At 43.6% G+C, this 23,010-nt stretch overlaps 1 protein-coding gene across 1 annotated transcript in view; it reads left to right on the top strand.

Moving 5' to 3' along the window:
* The window catches only part of LRRC7 (leucine rich repeat containing 7), a 1,681,735-nt gene that overhangs the window by 1,164,939 nt on the left and 493,786 nt on the right, over window positions 1–23,010 (top strand). The gene's annotated exons all lie outside the window — the stretch shown is intronic.

The raw sequence follows: 23,010 nt of genomic DNA, 5'->3' as shown, positions 1-23,010 counted from the left end.
GTTTACTCATGGACCACCCACTGCTTTCCTGGTCTCTTTGGCTTCTGCTGTAGTCTACGGGTACAGCCATACCACAGTGATAGAGCATGAGCCAAAGACATTGATCTAGTTTATGGACTATTCACAGAAATAAAGACACATCCTTGTGAAAAGTGTAATGACACTTGAAAATGTGCTGCTAAAATTATCATATATTTTCTTTTTCTAGGTATTCCCCTTTTAGAGTTTTATTTTTATATTCATTTGATTAAATTGTATTTCTGAAATATAAAATGAACATTTATTGATGTTGTTTTTCGTTGCAACATGATAGTACAGGGCATGATTTAGAGTTTAGCCAACTGGTTACTTCTTCTGAGTATTGCAAGTACCATTGGATGTAGTGTAAAATATATCCGTCACCTTTGTGATGGAGTAACCCATCCATCAAACTCTAAATCAGGCCCTTAGTCTGCTTGACTATCATTTCATGCTATTGCTGTATGGTTTTGAAATGTGTTTTCCAGCGCTTTTCACTGCCCGAATTACCGGAGTGGCTGTTTTCCATCCTAAATAGTTTGGCGGGCGGCCTACGCCACCTGCCAAACTCAAAATGAGGGCCTGACCATTGTAGAAAGGGCGAATATATCAAATTGAAAAGTGAACTAATGAGAAAAGTTTAAATCAGTATGAAGAAGGAAGGGAAATGTTCAGACTCAAAAATACACTGTAAGCAAAATAAAGTAACTGGATATCAAAGAAACATGCCTTGACAGCTACGGGTCCTTCTGTAGAGCAGAATTTAGACAGTAGCACATTTAGACAGTTCAGAAGAAAGACTCTAAAGGAGCATCATGTGGTGACTACAGCAAAACAATATGTACAGGTTGAGACACTGGGCAAACGTGTAAACCCTCCTGACCTGTTTAGGTAGAAATAGAAATTGAGGGTGATATATTGCACAAAGTCATAGCTATATTCTAATCTCGTTTGTTGGACATTTATAACATCACCTTCTGAGAATGATTGGCCTCAGTTTTTTTTAAGGGATACCCCTGATATATATGCATGTGACTGGGCACTAAAGAGGCTCCTGCCTTCCATAGAAACAAAGCAGGTGTGACAAAGAATCTGGTCCACATATGATTCCTCTGAAGATTGAGCCCCAAGTTCTGACTCAGTATCCTCTTAAATCTGAAGCTAAGCATGGTATAAAATGTATTTAAGATCAGCTAGAATGTCAAGCTATGATAGTGTCTTGTCATTCTACTATGGACACTCCTGGTGTTAGATTGTAGAAATCTAAATGCACATATACACACACATGCTGTACAAAATGCTTAGAGCATTAGACTGATGACAAATCTAGTCAGGAAAAAGTATAAAACAAGGTTAGTTATATCTAATGGATTTTTAGTCAAAATGTAGAACCAAAATCACATTAGCCAACCACTTTTTCATTTTGTGATTTTCTGCACACCTATGCAACAGTACCCTAAGGCTATAAGAAGAGCTGTGAACTTTTTACAGCAAGGATTATGGAGAGTGTACAAAAAATCCCGAGGTGCTATTATATATTGGTGACGTTTATAATGCAGGTGATAGCTTGTTTGTGAAATCAGTTTTTAAAAAACGAAACTTGAATACCTTAATTTGATTTTTCATGCATACAACTTATACAGAGGATAAAGGATAGGCACCTGAATTCCTGTAGAAGTGTGCTACTGTAAACCACTGAATGCATTGAAAACGTTACAATCCCAATGGAATTTCTTAACTTCAGAAGAGCTAAATTGCCACAATACACTGAGTGGATAAAACCCTTATATGAATTAATTACTCCCAAGTTTTCTTTAAACAATTGGACTAAAACACACATAGCTATTTAACACAGCTGTAAGCAGGCATGTAAGAGACTAAAGGGGTCATTACGACCCCGGCAGTTGGTGTAATAGTGGTGGTAGTACCGCCAACAGGCTGGCGGTACATACCACCACTATTATGACATTGGCGGTTTGGCCAAAGCCAAACGCCAAGTTAACATACCGACCGCCACGTCGGTAATGGCTGCTGGGCTGGAGACTACAGTCTCCAGCCCGGCATCCCTCACTAGGCCACCCATGGCATTTTGACCCCGCCCACCACCATGGTTTCCGTGGTTTCTGTACCGTCATGGAAACCATGGCGGTAGGCACTATCAGTGCCAGGGAATTCTTTCCCTGGCATTGATAGGGGCTCCCCCTCCCCAGCGTTCTCCCCACCCTCCCCTCTCGCCTCCTTGATGTATACACACATACACTCACATACAAACACACCCATACACACAGGCATTCCTACATTCACCCACGCATTCATACACACTCACAGCAACACTCACTAACATACATCCAGGCACACACGCAATCACACGACACAACATGCACGTAAACACACACTGATTCATGCACACATGCATAACACATGCATGCATGCATATAAACACAGTCACACACACCCCCACACAACACCACCCACCCTCCTCTCTTGTCAGAAAACCCGACTTACCTGCTTGCAGGGGGTCCTCCGGCAAGAGACGGGATGCAGCGCTGCTGCCAGCAGCAGCGTCCGCCAGCAAAACACCGCCAGACCATATCATGGCTCATGATACAGTAGGCAGCATTCTGCAGGCATGGCGCTGCCGCTGACAGCAGCGCCACCTTACCGTCATCCCCCGCCATGACCGTAGATGGAATTCCACCAGCCTTCTGGCAGAATTCCGCCTATATTCATGATAAGGTGGCTGGTCGGTAGCCATGGCAACGGTATGTTGGCGGCCATCACTGTGGCGGTAGGCAGCATTTGCTGCCAATGTCATAATGAGGGCCTAAATACAGACATTGGACTGGACAAATCTAGTAATTAGGGTTGCTCCTGGCACTTCAGTCTACACATATGTAGTTTACAATGAGCTACAGGCAACTCTTATTTCATACAGAGCAGATTTGTATTCCTTTGCTAAGGAACGATTTACTCCACCTGAGGGAATTTACACTGCATTACAGCCAGCTATACTGAAGGTGCATCCTCTTGTACACGAATAGCAAATTATTATAGTTTCTCCCATACATACATTAGAAGCAGTAACAAAAGCTAGCATTCCCAGTGTGTACGCTCTACACCTTTGTTATGTGCAGTAGGCCATATTGTTAAATGCCACTGTTGTAAATTTTGAGTATGAGCCAACACTTCACACATAGAAATTTTTGCAATATACATAAAACATATCATAAACTCCTGAAATATTACCCTTACTATAGTACAAGAGTGTGCTCTATATGGACAGTTCTACAAAGTATGCTGTTGGCACTAAACCGAAGTACTCTGCAATTTGTGCTGTGTACTCCGCAGCTTGTGCTGTGGTGTAATGAATTTGTGAAGATGGCCAGTTTATGGTGTTACTTACACACACTAAACCTCTAGAAGACCCGCTGCATTGCTAACATAAGTACTTGCCCTCCTACCTGACCATCAGAAAACTGACCCATCCATTCCTGCACTTACTGTGTCAAATTCAGCATTTTGTGTACAAGGCTACAATGTAGAATCACCGCATTGCAATTCAAAAGGACTTAGTGATTCAAAAGGGAAATCAACAAAAAGTAAACAACTTTGGGGAAGGCAGCTGTTCTACAGGACAAGCTTCCTCTGGTCCATGTGCAGCACACCATGGCCCACAAAAGAAATGGAATGTATGCTAAAGGGACATGTGCAACAGACTTGGCTGTAAAAACAGTTGTGCACATTTTGTAAAGTAGGTGATGCAACTTGACCACAAACAAATATTGATGCAACCATTTGTGTGGCAATGCAGGCAGCCTCAAAAGATAATAGCCTCCAGATGGCTTTCATTCTTGATGAAAATAAATTCCCCATCATTTGTGTTCTCTGGAATGAGGATAGGGATATTACTAGTGAGTAAGCTAGTTGAGATTTAGGCAAGGCAACTCATGAAGGGTTAGCTTCTGCTCAAGCTGGTATCCATGCTACTGTATCAGTGCTACAGCAATGACACTAGTGACAATACGTACCAAAGCTTACAAAACGTATGTGCAGCAATGAACCATTTGTCAACTAATAAAACATTCAACTGCTGTAAGATTAGCACTTACTCCCCTTACAATCTTCACTTGGAGTAATTTTCCTCAACCCTATTGGTCCATTATTAAGTGTGAATCATTATCAGTACACCTCAGTTGCAGTTGATTCATGCTCTAGATTCCTTTTCGTTTGGCCACAAAAATCTGCCACTGCCTACTCAAGCCATCATAAAAGACTTGCACTACTTTTCAGCAATGACAGCAGTTCATACTTTTCATTCAAAGAACGGTCCTGTGTTTGCTGTTAAGGTGTTCATGGAGGCAATGTCTTCTCTGGGAGTATGGCTGCTATATCCTTGCACTCATTCTGCCCAGAATTGAACAGCATTGCAGAGCAAGTTAACACTGCACTTAAACAAGCCTTGACCACTGGGATATTGGATACATGATTGACAAGGCTGCACAGTTTATATGGAATTCAGAGAGCACTAATAATGTACCTAGAGGAATATTAAATGGTCACACCCCTTATGAATTACTCTGTTGAGTACCAATGTATGTGCCTGATCTTGATTTCCATGAAAAGGTGAAGAAGTTGAAAATGAAAACACCTGATGCAGTATCCTGGTTCAGTTTGTTACTAACTATTCAACACATCAGAATTAAATTGTCTGATGTGCAGAATTCTGGCTCTGCCACTAACAAAACTGAAATTACTAAAGCTGCTGATGAGTGTCTCCCTAAGTTGGGAGAGCTAGTTCTAGAGAAGATCCCTGACAAGCAAGCCTTTGGACCATCATATAGTGCACATGTTCCAGTTCTTGAGATAGATGGTACTCAGACAGTAATTTTACTGTTGCTTCCTGGTACAAAGAAAAGCAGGAATGTGTCAGTCTATCACATCATAACGCACAAGGTGGCTGATTGTGTTATCAGACCCTCATCAAAACCAGGGTTCCTCCAGAGTAGATAAACACATCCTCTCTCTACTCTCGAGGATTTACCCCAAGAAGAGTAAGCTACATTGAAATCTTGAACCCTTTTCCGGGGTGATTGATTGCCGATTACATCAGTAATCAAATAATGCAACCTAAGCACCAGCTTCAAAAAGTGAAACTAATGCTGCAATATCAACAATTAGAATCTCTGCAAAAATTGTTTATTGTGAACCTCCAACAAAACCCTCATCACTATAAATGATACCACTGCAGGACATTATGTTATATGAAAATGACTTGGATTCGGGTTTTAAAGCAAGAGAAATAATCATTCCTCCTATCAATGGGCACTGCACATGGCTTGCTGCTGGTTCTGTGCTTGATGCCCTTACCACTATGGACATATGTCTGAAATGCTACTGGAGTGCTATCCATTATTATGTAGATACTAATGTTGATTATAATTTTGCTGCTGCTATATGGGAACTATATTCCTGATAAAACAGTGCGGTTTCCTGTAGTGCAGGAATTGCAACCACATTCTTCATCTCACAGAGTAATAAAAATAATGTATAAATTGCTTGGATTCTTTACACCGAAGTGTCCCAGCGCTTGATAAAATGGCCCATAAACCCAACTCCATGAACTTTAGAGAAAAAGAAGGCCCATTAGGCTGGCCTGAACAACTAGGTTTATTAGCTTTTTATGGAACAATAGTTCTGAAGGTACCTGTCTGATTAGAAGAAACAGGAAGTTCCATTGTTGGCTGCTAGAAATCTAAAGGAACATTCTCCAATCTGTGCCTTTTTACCAATGAGAACCAATGCTACTAGAGACCCAACAGATCTTACTTTTCTAGTAGAAACATATGTCTTAAAGCAGGGACCCTTCTCTCTAAGGATCCTATGACAGTAGCACTTGGCTTTAAAGATAAGACATTTTTCAAGCGATAGCCAGGTCAACTTCAAAAGAGTAGATCCCAAAGAAGGCATTCTAAGGAGGTTCAGTAGAAGATGAGCAGCAGCATTTTGTACAAGCTGGAGACCCATGAGCTGGGACTGCGTAGCTCCTAAATAAAAAACATTACTATAGTCCAGCCTTGAAATAACTAAGGCCTGGACTACTGTCCTTCTAGCAGCCTCAGGGAAAAGTTCAATAATCTTACTAAAGGTTTTCAGAATCCCAAAGCACTTGTCTGCTAGGCCTGTGATCCGATTATCAAAAGAAAGCTTGGTGCCAAACCAAATACTGATGTTTTTAACTTTCATTTTAGGAGGAAGCAAAGGGCTGAGCGCTTCTGGCCATGAGGCAGAGAACCAGATTGATGCCTCAGTTTTTCCAGCATTTAATTTAAGACAATTCAGGTCCAACCACTGGGCCACCTCCGTCAAAAAAGCCCTAATAGTGCAGCCGTGTCAGTTTCCTTCTGAGACAGGGTGATAACCACTTGCATATCATTGGCATAGAACAGGATCATCATGCTGTGCATATCCTGCAGTGACTATTGTTATTTAGGGCAATGGTCATGGTCCTACAGAATGATTCAAATTTCTTATGTTTTAATAAACTTTCTCTATGACATTTTAATTCCTGGCCCTTTTGGAAATTCTTAAGTCTGAAATGTTGTTAAGCAAGTAATGTCTAATTTAATTTCACATTGTTCATTTGATAATGAGTATTTCTATTTAAATGCAGAAAATCATCAAGAAATGTTTAGTTTTCATCATTATGGACATCATTATATTCATTGAGCAAACAATCCTGTAAAAATATATAATTATGCACAGTCTGAGACTAAGTTATGTGACATTAGCATTGTAAACCACTTATCTGGTGGGCCTCATCACCCCTCCAGTGCTGAGCCCTTTTTTTGGGTATTAGGGGTAGTTTGCGCCTAGGCCTTCATAACGTTTTGTCCAGAGCAGTGGCACTGTGGAAGATCCAAAGTGGCACCATGGCTTGAAATATACATACATTCTGAGTCCTAATTTCTCTGAAACAGCAGACCAGATGTACACTAAAGCACAAAAACATGCTTTCTGGATCAAGATGTAGCTTCCTGGAAAATTTGGTGTAAATAAGTATATATATATATAATCCGGAATAAGGAAACATCAACGCAGCAGTCCCAGCCAGGCTTCGGAGCTCCTATACATATATTCAATTTTCTTCTTGGTTAAAGGAAAGCCGGGACACCCCCAAAATGCTGACAATATAAATAAAAGTTTATTTGGAAGAAAAGTCTCCCCTCCAACGTGTTTCGGCCAAAACGTTTATTTATATTGTCAGCATTTTGGAAGTGTCCCGGCTTTCCTTTAACCAAGAGGAAAAATGTGTATATATATATATATATATATATATATATATATATATTTTTTTTTTTTTTACTGAACAAAAACGAAGGTTACAGGGACGTTATAGTTTAATTCAGATTTTACACACACAAAACCATACAAAATTCAGCAGTTATAGTTCTAGTTATGTCAAGTAACTATAACTCATGCCCTAGGGTAACTATAATTCGTGCCCCTGACATGACAGTTTTCTCTTCAATAATTTCAGTACAAATGTTGCAGTGATATATTTTCAATGATGTCATAGAAGATGTCATGAGCGCTGTAATATTTGGGGTAGTTAGCAGCACATGGCAAAGGTGTGAGTTATTAGCCAGATGTATCATGAAACGGCCTTGCGAATCGCAAATAGCGATTTTAAAGAAATCGCTATTTCCGAGTTGCTATAGGCCATGTATCACTACTGCGAATTGGAATTAGCGATTTCTTAAAATTCGCTATTTGTGGTTTGCGAGGCCCAAATACCGAATCGCAATTTGCGTTCTCGCAATTTGCGATTCGGTAATTGAAAATCGCAAATTGCGAGAACGCACACCTGGAGGAGCCTGATCACATCACAAGCAGGAAGTGAGTCATCCCAGGCAGTTTGCAAGTGCCACACCCAAACTAGCACTCAGAGAGTCAGCCCAGCCACAGTGAGCAAGTCTCTGAAGAAGGCAGCCCAGCAAAACCACCATGGACGCCTCTGCCCAGGGAAAGGAGAAGGGAGAAAAGAAGTGCAAATTGAAGTTTAGTGAGCAAGAGCTGGAGGTGCTCACAGAGGAGGTGGTCAGGAGCCATGGCCGTTTGTTCAGCAAAAGCGCACTCCAGGTGCCTGAGAGTGAAAAGCGCAGACTCTGGGCAGATATCCAGACCAAAATTTGCGCTGTTGGAGTAGCGCAGCGCTGTGTCAAGGAAATAAAGAAGAGGTAGTACGACCTGCGGTCCCGTGCCAAGGAGAGGGTGGCAAGACAACTGCAGGAGGCCAGAAGCACAGGAGGCGGACCACCCACAGAGACACTATCCACCCCGATGGAAGACCTAGTGGAGTCCACACTCCTACAAGAAGCAGTCAGTGAGGTCACTGACATTGACACATCCGGCACACCAAGTACAAGTAAAGGTAGGTGCAATATTGAAATGTAGCCCCATATGTGTATGCACAAAAGCCCCTTAGGAATTAGCAAGTAGTTTAAAACATTGTGAGAAGTAGTCCATTCCACATCTTAGAAGCAGCACAACAATGCCTTTGTGGAGTGGTAGTCCACAACCTAGAGCTGAAAGTAGCACATAGATTGTAATAGGCAGAGCGACACACAGAAGAACACAACACCCACAACATAGTGATGAGAAGTAACTATACGTTTATTATAATTGTGTGACCTTTATTGATACATACATAAGTGACATACTGCATATTGTCGTTGCAGGTGGCCCAGGCCCAGCAGCTACACGTTGTGCCATTGCAGGGGAAAAAGACACCCATCCTGCTTCTGACTCTAATACCAGCGAGTCACAGAACATCACGCCCATCCGACGCAGGCCTAGGGCACTGCCACTACAAGAACTGAGCCAGGACTCTGATGAGCAGCAGGAAGAATCACACACATCGTCCCTAAGTGGCAGATGCACTCAGATGCAGGAGCCCCGTCCACAGCAGAGCACAGCACCCCACAGGATGCCTACACATGCCTACATATGCAGGTGCACAGGCTTTTGAGGCAGGTGAGGGAACATCATTATTTGGTGGCCTGGAATCGGCTATGTTAAAGCAGCAGGGCCTGCAAAACAAAAACATATCTGCGTTACAAAGGCAGATGCAGGCACATAACACAAACATGGGGGGGCTGCATCGCCAGCTGGAGTGTCTCAATGCCAACATCAAACAGCTGCATGAGGGACAGAACCCAGCATCGCAGGATACGAGGGAGCTGACTACTGCTCTGAGGGAACTGTGTCAGGAGCTGCGCCACAACAGGGTAAGCCATGCAGGCAGGAGCGACGCTTCATGAGTATGTTTGGCGGTTTCTGTCGCTCTGTCACAAGGCTGGCAAATTCTACAGCCCTAATATTGCGTCATGCTGTGGCCGCACAGGTAGATGCAGCGCACAGCAGCAGGGATGTGGCCCAAGGACTGGTCCAGATCACAAATGTGATAGACAATATTATGGGTAACCGGTCAGCCACACCAAGTGAACTGGGACTGGGGGACACGGAGGACACATTGAGCCTCAGCAGCTTAGCTGTTCCCACAACGGATGCCAGACGTCGCAGTGCCAGACACAGCACTGTCACAGAGGCAGAAACTTGAGGTGCCAGTGAGGCAACTGTGCACTCGAGTGGCGTGCATGGCCGGAGGAAGTGAGTGTATTGGCCACAGGGGACTGTAAATATTTCTGGCATAAGGAAACTATGAAAGAATAGTGATTTCTGTTAACTGCTTTTGTTTATTGTCACAATTACTTTTGTTGGTACTAGTGGAACTCATATTACCTGACATTAAGGTAATAAATTTACTTACTACAAGTACATTTGTCAGTGGATTTGTGTTGTTCATACTTACATCTGAAATGGTTGTGTGTGATGTCAGCACGCCTTTGCCTGCCCTCTGCTGCACCGGTCCTGTCTGCTGGCTGTAGGGGTGGTATGGGTTCATCATCCTCATCTGATTCAGAATCAGATATTTCCACAGGTATGCCCCTGGTGGTAGCTATATTCTGCAAGATTGCACAAGTAGCCACTATTCTACATGTTGTCTCTGGGCTGTACTGTAGTGCCCCTCCACTTTTGTGGAGGCACCGGAAGCGACTCTTCAGCAGCCCAAAGGTGCGCTCCACCACGTTGCAGGTCGCCCTGTGTGCTGCATTGTATCTCAGTTCAGCAGGTGTAGTAGGATTGAGGTAGGGCGTCATCATGTAGGTGCGCACTGCGTAGGCACTGTCTCCTGGAATGAACAGAGGGTATAATGAGTAACTGAGCCTTCTGACGTCACACTGCCATCAATGCACCAGTGTACAGAGGGACAATACCTAGTAGATATCCTTCACCAAACTCCCCAGCTAGCAGTCTTGTGTGAATGCCACTGTGCCGAAAGATGTATGAATCATGTGTGCTCCCTGGGTACCTGGCCACGAGATCAGTTATGATATAGGAGGCATTGTATATCACCTGAATATTCATGGAATGTTGGTATTTACGGTTGCGGTACACATATTCTGTGGCTGATGGTGGACAGATTGCTACATGTGTCCCATCTATGGCACCTAGGACATGGGGGAACTGTGCTATCTGGTAGAAATCTATTTTTGTCTGCTGTATTTCCTGTGGGGTGTGAGGGAATTTTATGTACTGGTGTAGTCTGCTCAGCATGGCGTTGATAAATGCAATGAAAAATCTAGAGAGGGTACTCTGTGAGACCCCTCCAGCTGCTGCTATAACCCCTTGATAGCTCCCTGAGGCGAGTAGGTGGAGGGAACATAATACCTGCACATGGGTGGGGGTGCTATGAGTCCTATGTGTTGTGTGCTACAGTATGGGTTGTAGGTCAGCTATCAGGTCGAGTTCAACCTGTACCTCTCAAATGTTTCCTCCATTGTCTGGTCAAAAAGTGTAATGCGCACTCTGAAAATGCACTCCTGTCTTCTTCTCCCTCTCCTCAAACCTGCCAAGATCCTCATCCTCCTAGCCATGACATAGAGTGCAGCCATTGGGGAAAAGAGTCTGCACCTGGTTACCACCTGCTTTCACTTAGTGGTATTTTGCATGTGCAAAATGCCATTCTGCGAAAAATCGCAATTTGCGATTTTTTTGGTGCATCGATTTGCGACTTGGTTTTGCAAGTTGCATTTTGCGCCTCGCAAAACCAAGTCGCTACGCAAAAAATCACAATTTTTGTGATTTCTTATTTTTGGTCTGCGAATGCCTTTCATGCATCGCAGACCACGTTTTTGCATTCACAAACAGCCAAATTTTGCGATTCACACCGTTTGCGAATGCAAAAACGTTTGATACATCTGGCCCATAGTTACCTTAGGGCACGTGGTGTAGTTACTTGAGATAACTATAACTGCTGAATTTCTATGGTTTTATGTGTGTAGAATAGGAACTATAATGTCCCTGTAACCTTTGGCTTTTTCAGTGAATTTCGAAAGTTTTTTTAACATTTTATTTCCTAACTATAATCTCCCTATAACGTTAGTTTCTTTCAGTGAACTTCTATGTTTTTTTAATGCTGTTTCCTAACTATAACGTCCCTGTAACCTGGATGTGTCAGTGGTTGTGTGGAGGTGTAAGTCAGTGTGTGAGTGTGTGTGGTGGGTGTGTGAGTGTGTGTTTGTGTGTGTATCTGCCTGTGTAGGTCTCTGAGTGGTTGAGGGAGTGGCTGTGTGGATGTGTGAGTAGGTGTATGAGTGGCTGTGTGGGTGTGTGATTGCTTTTGTGGGTCTGTGAGTGGTTGTATGTGTGGCTGTAAGGGTGAGTGGGTCTGTGAGTGGCTGTATGGGTCTGTGAGTGGATGTGTGAGTAGTTTTGTGGGTGTGTGAGAGGGTGTTTGAGTGGCTGTGTGGGTGTATGAATGGTTGTGTGGGTATGTGAGTGCGAGTGTGAGTGCTGTGTGAGTCTGAGAATGGGTGGGTGTGGTTTTGAGAGTCTGTGAGAGAGGTATGAGGGGCTGCATGGGTGTGAGTGAGTGTGTGAGTAGTTGTGTGGGTGTGTAAGTAGGTGTGAGTGAGTGAGTGAGTGTGTGAGTTGATGTGTTTTAATTGTGATCTGAATCCACAGATCCACTCAAATCCACCCAAATCCGTAAGGATCCAGGTGGATCCGTGGATACACATGCACCCAAAAAAAAGTATTGGGAAATTTCTTTGAATGAGGGGTCTCTAAGAGCATACCTCTACCCTGACCCCTTCTATCACTTTTACATTTTAGTTTTCAATTAACAAAATGGCTACCACAAATTTCATCTCAGCTTGTGGCCAGCCAATCACAGCATTACTGTTGGCACATGGATTCACAAATTCACCACAATCCACTGAGGATCCATGGCAGATCCACATCTTTAGAAATACATAAATATTTTTACTTGAATAACTCCAAAACTACTGAACAGATTTAAACCAAATTACATAAACACTTTTTTCTGGACCAACATCTTGCGTTATGCCAAATATGGTGTAATTCTGTTCAGCGGTTCGGACTGTAGTCATGTTTATAATCCCTATGGGAAGATGCTTGGGGAAAACATGTTTTGGGACACACACACTTTTTTCTCAGCCCCCACTTGATGGATTACCACTGCACTTTATAGACAGCAGCTGAAATGACTGTCACACTAGTTTTGAAAATGTCATGAAGATCCGTCAAACAGCGCCAAAGTTCCTAGCAAAACAAAAATTGCTTTTCCTAAAGAAACTAGGTCCTAAATATAACTACCAACTGCCTGTATGTAACATATATATATATGTGTGTGTGTGTGTGTGTGTGTTGTATAGATAGGCAGTTTTAAACTTACTACAGGCTGCAGTGGCAGGCCTGAGACATGTGTTAAAAGGCTACTTATGTGGGTGGCACAATGAGTGCTGCTTCCCCCTACCAGCATTTAATTTCCTGGCTCAGGGTACACGGAGATCCATTTATTAGGAGCATATAAATAAATTAAATATGCCAGTTAGGTGTAGGCCAACGCTACCATGTTTTAAGGAGAGAACACAAGCACTTTAGCTCTGGTTATTAGGATTCAAGTGCACCGACTCCTAGGGCCAACAAAACTTACTTCAGCCAAAATGAGGGAGTGAATGTAAATTGTTTGGGGGAATACCATGCCCAGGATGTCAGGTCCAACAAGTCTATATGTTCATGTTATTGAGCTCTGATTTTAAAAGTTGTATTTCCAAAGATTGGTTTCAAACAAAGAACAAGGTTTTATGGACGTTTAAATCTCCACGGCTCATGCTTTGTTTTTAAACAATAAGCAGGGTTTCACATAATGTAAGTAAGTGAAAGGTTACAAGGGGCTGCTACTAACTGTTGATAGAGCGGTCCCTAGTAATAATTTTTTTACCTGCGTTCGGACGCTCTTTAGGCCGATGAATGTTTTGACTAAGTGGGAACTCTCTGCACTCTTATATCGATCAGTCGCATCAAATCAATAATCAATAACGAACATAAGCAACACCTTGAACGACATAGCACTTTACAATTAATCCAGAATACATTTCGGCGAACCCTGACCTTTCAGTCAGGAATAACCACACCAGTTTATTGCAAAGTTAGTGAATTTATTTCCCTATATTAACAAAGCTAGCACAATATAAATGTGTCTCAACACCAAGTGATAAACATATATGAACATTAATAGCTGTCCATAACGTCGAAACAAGTGTAATCTATGAAGCATTTGAATCACAAGGCATTCGATAATGGCAATGCAAATCACTAATACGATAATCTGTAATGAACTAATCGCGTACATTTAGTCAGCATAACAAGATCTCAAATTGCATCGTGCGACATATGGAATCCTCGTCTAACCTCAAATTAGCATCGGCATGTGGGACTTCATGCAAAAACAATTTAGCAACATTAATTTAGAAAACTCCTAACTAGGGCTCTTACCAAAATCAGCAGTTGGTTACCTAAAAGAAACACAATGCAATTTTACAATTTCCTTTCATATTTACCAATTACGATCAGCATACAAGGAAGTCTTCGTCTCACAGGTACCGTTCTTCGGTCAGCATGGGTACCGTTTCTCGATCAGCATGGGACGGGACAAAGGGGCAGGGGTGAACGGGGCAAGTGCCTCACGGCAGCAAGGTAAAACTATTACTTCATGTAAAGGAATCAAATCAAAGTTACAGTCTCTAGGGCAAGAATCATTTAAAGTCTCTTTCTCTCGATTAGAGAAAGAATCAAAGTCTCTCAAAATGGCGTCGCAGCAAAGTGGGCCATAATAGCTACGAAGTCAAAATGGCGGGCTGTCCGATGAGAGAGCAATGATCTCCAATTTCTTCTCGTGCACCTGGGTTTTATAGACAACAGTGCAAGTCCTGTAGGGTCTCCATTGGAGGGTTCATAGGTTAGCTTCAGATTGACCAATCAAAAACGACAGTTCTCAAGCTTTTACTTAAGCATACATTATCCTTGGAGATGGGTACGCAAATTGCAACATTGTCTCCCAATTAGCTTACTCTCAGAGCCTCCATTGTCCGCACCTGCAAGTCGACCTTGAATTAAAGAGAAAATATGCCAGGCTGGCACTAACTTTAAGATAAGCATGTGAACAGTTTCTGTGGAAAAGTACAGCTTCAAGCAAGAATACACGTTTATTAGCACAGTGGAAAAATACGAGCATCTAAACCGTGAGACCAGGCAACTAGGCCAAAGCCTCCGCTAAAGTAATGCTAAGCTAAAACATTTCAAACAAGCAAATCGTAGCACACGTTTATGATTATGTCGGATTAGTGCAATTCTAATTCACCATGTTATATAAAGCACGCGTATAAATGTTGGCAAACTACTCTGAGGGCACATTTTGTCCCCGTACAATCTTTATTAGTTCGGTTAATGTCACACATGATTATTTCAGCACTTCGTTTAAGCGTTAATAAATCAAAACCTTCATTTTCTGCTTCATCAATCCCTCCTCTGATGACTACTTGTCATCACACAAATCATGCCCACAAATTTTATTCCATTAAAATTCTGTCAGTTCCCTTTTCCTTTTAGTACCCCTAGTTTGCGCTTTGTATTCTTCTGCCATTCTTTTCATAATTTTCTCCTCCTTTCTTCTTTTAATTCTTTCCATAATCATTATTATTCCCCTTTTTATTCCCCAAATTCCAAATACACAAATTATTACTATTAATATTCCTTCTATTATTTTCAATAATATTCCATTCCAAATTCCCCCAATCCAATGTCCCACTGAAGCAAGTCCCTTTCCAACCTTCTCCCACACTCCTGGTTCTTTCAATTCCTTCAAATCTGCACTTTCTTTTGTTAGATTAGCAAGCATAGTTTTAATCTTCACACTATTATCAGGTATATAGGTACAACAGTGACGTGCACCAATCATTTTGCAAACGCCTCCATCCTTTGCTAAAAGAATGTCTAAAGCAAGCCTATTTTGAAGAGTCATAGCTCTTTCCGCTGCAAGCTCAGCATCTATCAGAATTATAGCACCTGAAAACTTTGTCAACATGTTATCCACTATAGTAGACAACTTTCGTATCTTGATGGAATTCAACACAACTCCCAATGAAGGAATCATGGCTCCAAATATATCACCTACCACAGCAGCTGCGCTCTCTCTCTTCTGGATACGATGGGATCCAGATGTCTTTTGAATCATCGATACGTCATCCAGTTGATAAACCTTTGGGAACACTATACCCAAATAACATCTCCCCCACCATCCCTTTGGAAGACGATAATAAGCATTATGCCCACAAATGTAATATACCCCTGGAATGACAGGGTCAAGTCCGTTCATCATGAATGTCCATTTGGCCTTAAAGATAAACGTATGTTTACACTCACTCGCTCCTACGAAAATGTTGTCATAATAAGATTCTCCTCGATATATACAAAATGTCCCTACATGCCAAGCATCTAAAGCTATTTTCCCTTGTGTCTTTATAGCAGCAAAATCATAATTATCTACTGAAGTCCTCTTACTTAGCTCCTTTTCTAATTTCGCATTCATTTGTGCCCTTCTATCATCTGTGCGATCTAAAAAGCTTATTTCTACAGCAGAGACTGAGCAAGTAAGGTTCTCCCTATGAGCATGAGGCGTTTCAAAAGGTTGCATTGGCTCGAAAAATTCCCTCATTATTTTAGCATCCCAATCTTTAGCAATCTGGCTTAGCTGTGCTATTATAGGAACATAAGCAAAGGTAACATCATAATTCGAGTAAAAATACTGTATGTTAGTTTGACCATAAAACCTAGACATTACTATACTACACGTAATCCCATATGTAAGAGGCATGTGGTGATAAGTCACCCCTTCCTTTACTGATGTCGGTATCTGTGTACACACATAACAATCCTTCGCATCCATAGTCTCAACATACTCTGTTAGTAAGCGATAGAAAACGTTATACGAAAGCTCTTTCTTATCGTGCAAGAGCCTCTCATCCAATGCTAGTCTTTTCAATGGGGTTAGTTCAGTGACAGTAACAGGAGCAATAGTAGAAGCCTCAATATTCTCACTCTCACCCTTTCCATGCATTCCAAGCACAATTGCCATTATTATTATTATACATGTAATTACCAAGCCTATACACACATATTTACAATATTTCTTTCTATTATTTTGCGTAGCGTACCTAGTCATGATCTGTATAGAATCAGAGAGCTAGAAGCACCTATAAATGAAACTATTTAGTAATTCAGTTACAAAGCTGAACAAGCGCAATGTTCACACCGTCTTCTTCAAAAGGCCAGTCACTTATCGGTTAGCAGCATTTGTCTCAATTCGGCAATAACTCAGTCTTTATCAGCTTAGCAAATGTCTCATCCGGTTTAACAATGTCTCAGCTGGTTGTTTCTTTCACGTTAGATTGGAGCGAACAATATCATTTACTACTCTTTCAATCGACAGAGTCTATGAAACTTTTCTTTTCTATTGGTATCTATTCTTCTTCTTCGTTCTCGATGCTTAGAGATACAAACTCGTCAGTCCAATCATCATTGACTGCATATGCCATTCAGGACCGGAATATCTCCTGTTTGGTATCCTTTTCCTTTTCAATTTTGCTTCTCTTTTCGACTCTGCTTCGCTGGTACTTTCCTCTTTTGTCAAGTCTTTTTCCTCACTTGACGATTGTTCCACGACAGTCACTTCTTTTCTTTTCTCCTTCACTTTTGGCCTTCCTCCGTCGTTCAAACTTTCTTTACCCTTTTCTTTTATTGGTGAGATACTTAGTCTTCTCTTTGCACCATGTCCATTTGATAGACCTGCTGTCTTTTCGGTGGAAGCTTGAACCTTTTCGTTCTGTTCTGCCCTATCCCCTTCTTCCGGGGAATCGATCACGTTCTCTTTTTCTCTTTCTGTATCGTCTGCTTCTGGAAAAGCCCTCCTCTGATCAGGCTCTCCTGCCTCTTCACCTTTTTCGAGCCCTTCGTCACCGTTATTTTCTTCAGGCTCTTTATCACTTTCAGCTGCTTCAGGCTCCTTGTCACCTTCAGCTGCTTCAGGCTTTTTGCTACCCTCAGCTGCTTCAGGTTGTTTGTCACCTGCAGCTTCTTCGTCGCTGTCTGAACTTTCCCCTTGGTCTCCCCCAAGTCAGTTGGTGTCTTCGTCGTCGGAGAATATCTCTTTCTCTCCTGCTTCTGCCTGTTCGCTTTCAGTTCGCTTTTGTTCTGTCTCAGCACTCAGCACTGTTTTATCAGGCACTGGTAGTTTCAGCGCTTCAACTTCCTCATCTGTGGGACACAACACCTTCTTTGTGTGACTGGCGTGAATCCAGTTGGGAACCCCCGCACACTTCACAGCGGTAGTTGTCGTCAGGATCACTTGAAAAGGGCCTTTCCAACGGGGTTCCAGACACGATTTTCTCACGTGCTTCTTTACCACGACCCAGTCACCTGCTTTCAGTGCGTGTCCTGGACCTTGGATCGGTGGCAAGGTGGTCGCTTCCACCTGGTGAGAGAAAGAGCGAACCACGTCAGCCAGTCCTTTGCAGTAGTCTAACACCATATCATCTGTAATATTCAAAAGCATGTTTGCGGGAACTGCAGGAAGTCTCATAGCCCTGCCCATGAGAATTTCATGCGGAGACAATCCAGTCTTTCTATCAGGAGTGTTTCTCATTGACATTAGCACTAAAGGCAATGCGTCAGGCCATTTCAAATTTGTCGATGCACATATTTTTGCCATTCTTGATTTCAGCGTACCATTCATCTGCTCCACCAGTCCTGAGGCTTCAGGGCGATAGCTACAATGCAGCTTTTGCTCAATGTTCAGCGCTTCGCAAAGTAACTTTATCACCTCGTTATTGAAGTGACTTCCCCTATCTGATTCTAAAGAGATCGGGAATCCGAAACGTGGTATCAACTCCCTCAACAATAGCTTGGCAACTGTAAGGCTGTCGTTTCTACGTGTGGGGTATGCCTCAATCCAGTGACTAAAAATGCACACAATCACCAGCACATATTTCAGACCCCCATGCACAGGCATCTCAATGAAGTCCATCTGCATTCGACTAAAAGGTCCGCTTGCCCTACCAATGTGACTCGCGTTCACAACTGTTCCCTTTCCTGGGTTCATCTGCTGGCAAGTGACACATCGATGGCAAACTGCTTCTGCAGCTTGACGAAATCTGGGGTTAAACCAATCAGTTTTGAACAATCTTATCATGGCGTCTCTCCCTAGGTGAGCTTGCCCATGATAGAACCGCGCAAGCTGTGATAAGAGACTATTTGGCAAAACAAACTTTCCCTCATGTGAAACCCATAACTCGTCTTGTCTCTTTATGCATTGTGATTTAATCCAGGAATCTCTTTCATTATTTTGTAATGCTTTTAGTTCATCTATTGTATCTACAACCTTCAAGGCAAATGCTTCAGCTGGTTCGAGTTCTGGCTCATTTATCGTATTCCAATCATCCCTTAGTAATATACAGTTCAAAGCACAAAATCTTGCGACTTGATCCGCATATGCATTTCCTAGAGACACATAGGCCCTCATTCTGACCTTGGCGGGCGGCGGAGGCCGCCCGCCAAAGTCCCGCCGTCAGGTTACCGTTCCGCGGTCGAAAGACCGCGGCGGTAATTCTGACTTTCCCGCTGGGCTGGCGGGCGGTCTCCTTCAGACCGCCAGCCAGCCCAGCGGGAAAGAGGCTTCCACGATGAAGCCGGCTCGGAATCGAGCCGGCGGAGTGGAAGCTGTGCGACGGGTGCAGTTGCACCCGTCGCGTATTTCACTGTCTGCGCAGCAGACAGTGAAATACATGTAGGGGCCCTCTTACGGGGACCCCTGCAATGCCCATGCCAGTGGCATGGGCACTGCAGGGGCCCCCAGGGGCCCCGCGACCCCCCCTACCGCCATCCGGATCTCGGCGGTCCGACCGCCGGGATCTGGATGGCGGTAGGGGGGGTCAGAATCCCCGCGGCGGTGCAGCAAGCTGCGCCGCCGCGGAGGATTCAATGGGGCCGCGGTACACTGGCGGGACCCCGCCAGTGGTGCCGGTCCGACCGCGGCTTTACCGCCGCGGTCGGAATCCCCATTGGAGCACCGCCGGCTTGTCGGCGGTGCTCCCGCGGTCCTCCGCCCTGGCGGTCAAAGACCGCCAGGGTCAGAATGAGGGCCATAGTCCTGTCCTTTCGTATGAGCACTACACTTTACCACTGCAACTTCGGCTGGTACTTGAATGGCATGTAACAATTCCCTTATCCTCTCCCCATTCTTCACTGGGGATCCTGAAGAAGTCAGGAAACCTCTCTGTGACCATAGTTGTCCAAAGTCATGCACAATCCCAAACCCATATTGACTATCTGTGTAAATGGTGACTTTCATCAATGCAGACAGTTGACATGCTCTGGTAAGGGCTACAAGTTCTGCTACTTGTGCAGAATAGACTCCTTGAAGCCATCCCGCTTCCAAGACACCTGTTACAGTACATACAGCATATCCTGCTTTCAAAATCCCCATCCCATCTCTTATACACGAACCATCAACAAAAAGAATTTGGTCATTTTCATCAAGCTTGGTATCCTTGATGTCCGGTCGAGGTTTCGTGCAAAATTCAGTCACCTGAAGGCAGTCATGCTCGATGTCTTCAGCGTTCTCAATTTCAGCATTTTCTCCAGGAAGCAATGTTGCTGGATTCAACGTAGTGCACCTTTTCAGCTGCACATTCGGTGAGCCCAGAATTATCGTTTCATACCTTGTGAGTCTTGCTCCAGTCATGTGTTGTGTTCGGGAGCGGGTCAAAAGTATCTCGACTGAGTGAGGGACCATGACTGTTACTGGGTGTCCCATCACTATTCCTTCACTCTGAGTGAGGCTGATACCAACTGCTGCTACGGCGCGCAAACACCCTGGGAGTGCTGCTGCAACCGGATCCAAAGTAGCTGAAAAATACGCCACTGGTCTGTTCACGCCACCATGGGCTTGAGTCAAGACAGACAAAGAACATGCATCACGTTCATGACAAAACAATGTGAAAGGCTTTGTGTAATCAGGCATACCTAAAGCTGGAGCCCTGCACATGCATTCCTTTAGTTCAACAAAAGCATCCATCTCATCTCCTTTCAGCTCAATTTCATCCAGGGCATCTTTCTGGGTCAATTTCAGTAGAGGCTTTGCTAGAGACGAGAAGTTGGGAATCCACTGGCGACAATATCCCACCATTCCCAAAAACTTCCTCACCTCCTTCCTTGTCTTTGGTGGACTCATTTGGAGTATACTTGTAATTCTTTCCTTCATTATTCTCCGTGACCCTTTCTCTATTTGGTGACCCAAGTATTTCACTTTCTTCTGACAGAACTGTAATTTGGAAGGAGACACCTTATGTCCATTCCTTCCCAAATGGTTCAACAGAGCAATGGTATCGGCTGTGCAGCCACTTTCTGTCTTTGATGCAACCAGTAAGTCATCAATGTACTGTACTATGGTTGGCTCGAATGGCAATTCTAATACTTCCAGGTCTTTCTTTAGGATCTGATTGAATATTGACGGTGACTCAGAAAACCCTTGAGGAATTCGACACCAACTGTACACTCTGTCTAGGAATTTGAAACAAAAGAGGAATTGGCTGTCCTCATGAAGAGGCACAGAAAAGAACGCTTGTGACAAGTCGATGACTGAGAACCATTCGGCATCGCAAGGGACTTGAAACATTATCACAGCTGGATTCGGTACGACAGGGCAGCACTTGACTATGATGTCATTTATTTTCCTCAAATCCTGCACGAGTCGGACCTTTCCACTCGGCTTTATTAGTCCCATTATTGGTGAATTACATGGACTGCTTAACACTTCTTTCAGTACCCCCTGTTTTACAAATTCGTCAATGAGTTGAGCAACTTTCATGAGGGTATCTTGTGGCATGTGGTATTGTGGGGTCTGGGGAAAGATTGCATTGGGCTTTACAGTCACTTTCACTGGTTCCACTCCTTTCATCAATCCCACCTCTTTCCCTGTCATGTCCCACACTTCCTTTCCGACTGTTTCCCGTAATTCAGCTAGGATGTCTTCTTCAGTTATCATCGGGAAAAGACAAATCAGAGGATACTCTTCGTCTACAGTTTCCACCTCATCCCCCTCTACACTGTCCTCTTCTTCCCCGTCACTGCTCGTCTGGATTGTTATTCCTTCGTTCGAACACATGATCGAACAACCCAATTTGCACAACAGGTCTCTCCCTAACAGTGCTATCGGGCTTGAGTCACATACCACAAACTGATGCACCCCTTGATAGTTACCGATGCTGACTGGTACCGGATCTGTAATTGGGTTCGTCAGATGTCTGTTTGCTACTCCCACCACTTGAACTGTCCTCCCTGAGAGTGGCAAATTTGGTACTTCACTGCTCTTAACTGTTGAACGTGTGGCTCCCGTGTCAACCAAGAATGAGACACGATGACCCATTACTCTTCCCTCTACGTACGGACCCCTTTGATCAACTTCCAAGGATGCCGCAAGCACACAATCTCCTTCTTCTCCTGAACTTTCACTCTCCCATACGTTGTTTATTCCACTCTCACTGTGTAATGGGAACTGTTGTACGGTTCCATTTGTACTCATTACCTGACCCGATACCTGTGGAGGAACCATCACTTGCTGCTGACTCATTGGTGCCAAGGGTATTTGCATTTGCTGATTAGGTACCATAGGTAACTGCTGTTGCATCGGCTGCATTTGCGTCATCTGCATACGAGGCATCTGCATCTGCTGCGGCTGCATAGGTTGTAATCCCTGCAATTGATTTACGGTCTGAAAATTTGGGCTTGGACCTCTCAATTTCGGTCCCCTCATTGTCTGAAATGCATTGACATCATTGTTTTGCTGACCAACACCTACACCTGCACCTACACCTACACCTGCACCTACACCTGCACCTTCCTGCACCACCATCGGGCACTCGCGTTTCCAATGACCTACAATTCCGCACACGTGACACGGCATCACCTTCTTCATTGCCTGCACACCCGTCACAACAGTGTTCAAATCCGGACCATTATTCACAAAACCTCCTCTGCCTCTGCCCCTAGCCTGTGGCTGAAACGCCATGTTTCCCTGCAACTGCGGCTGCGGTTGCGGTACCGGCTGTTGGAACCCTTGCATCCCTTGCAAACCTTGCAGACCTTGCAGACCTTGCAAACCTGTTTGAGCTGCCTTAAGCTGCATCATCATCACCTTCTCTTTCAGCTTTTTCTGTTTCACTTCAATTTCGTCGCTACAGTATTTCGCATAAGTCAAGACTTCGTCAATCGGTTTAGACTGCCAACAAATCAAATGTGACTTTATCATTTGACTTATTTCTGGTCTCAGCCCTTCCACAAATCTGAACACAAAATGGAGCATGTCCTTCGCCTCTATTGTTTCCGTGCCACTGTAATTCTTGAACGCCTTCAACAACCTCTCATAGTAACTATGAATCGACTCTTTAGTCTCTTGGGCAGTTCGATCAATCTTCTGCCAATCCACGTTCTTCGCGGGTACCTTTGTTTTCA

Source organism: Pleurodeles waltl, chromosome 4_2 (genome assembly GCF_031143425.1).
Source record: "Pleurodeles waltl isolate 20211129_DDA chromosome 4_2, aPleWal1.hap1.20221129, whole genome shotgun sequence".
NCBI lineage: Eukaryota > Metazoa > Chordata > Amphibia > Caudata > Salamandridae > Pleurodeles > Pleurodeles waltl.
This window is presented reverse-complemented; position numbering and strand designations above follow the sequence as displayed.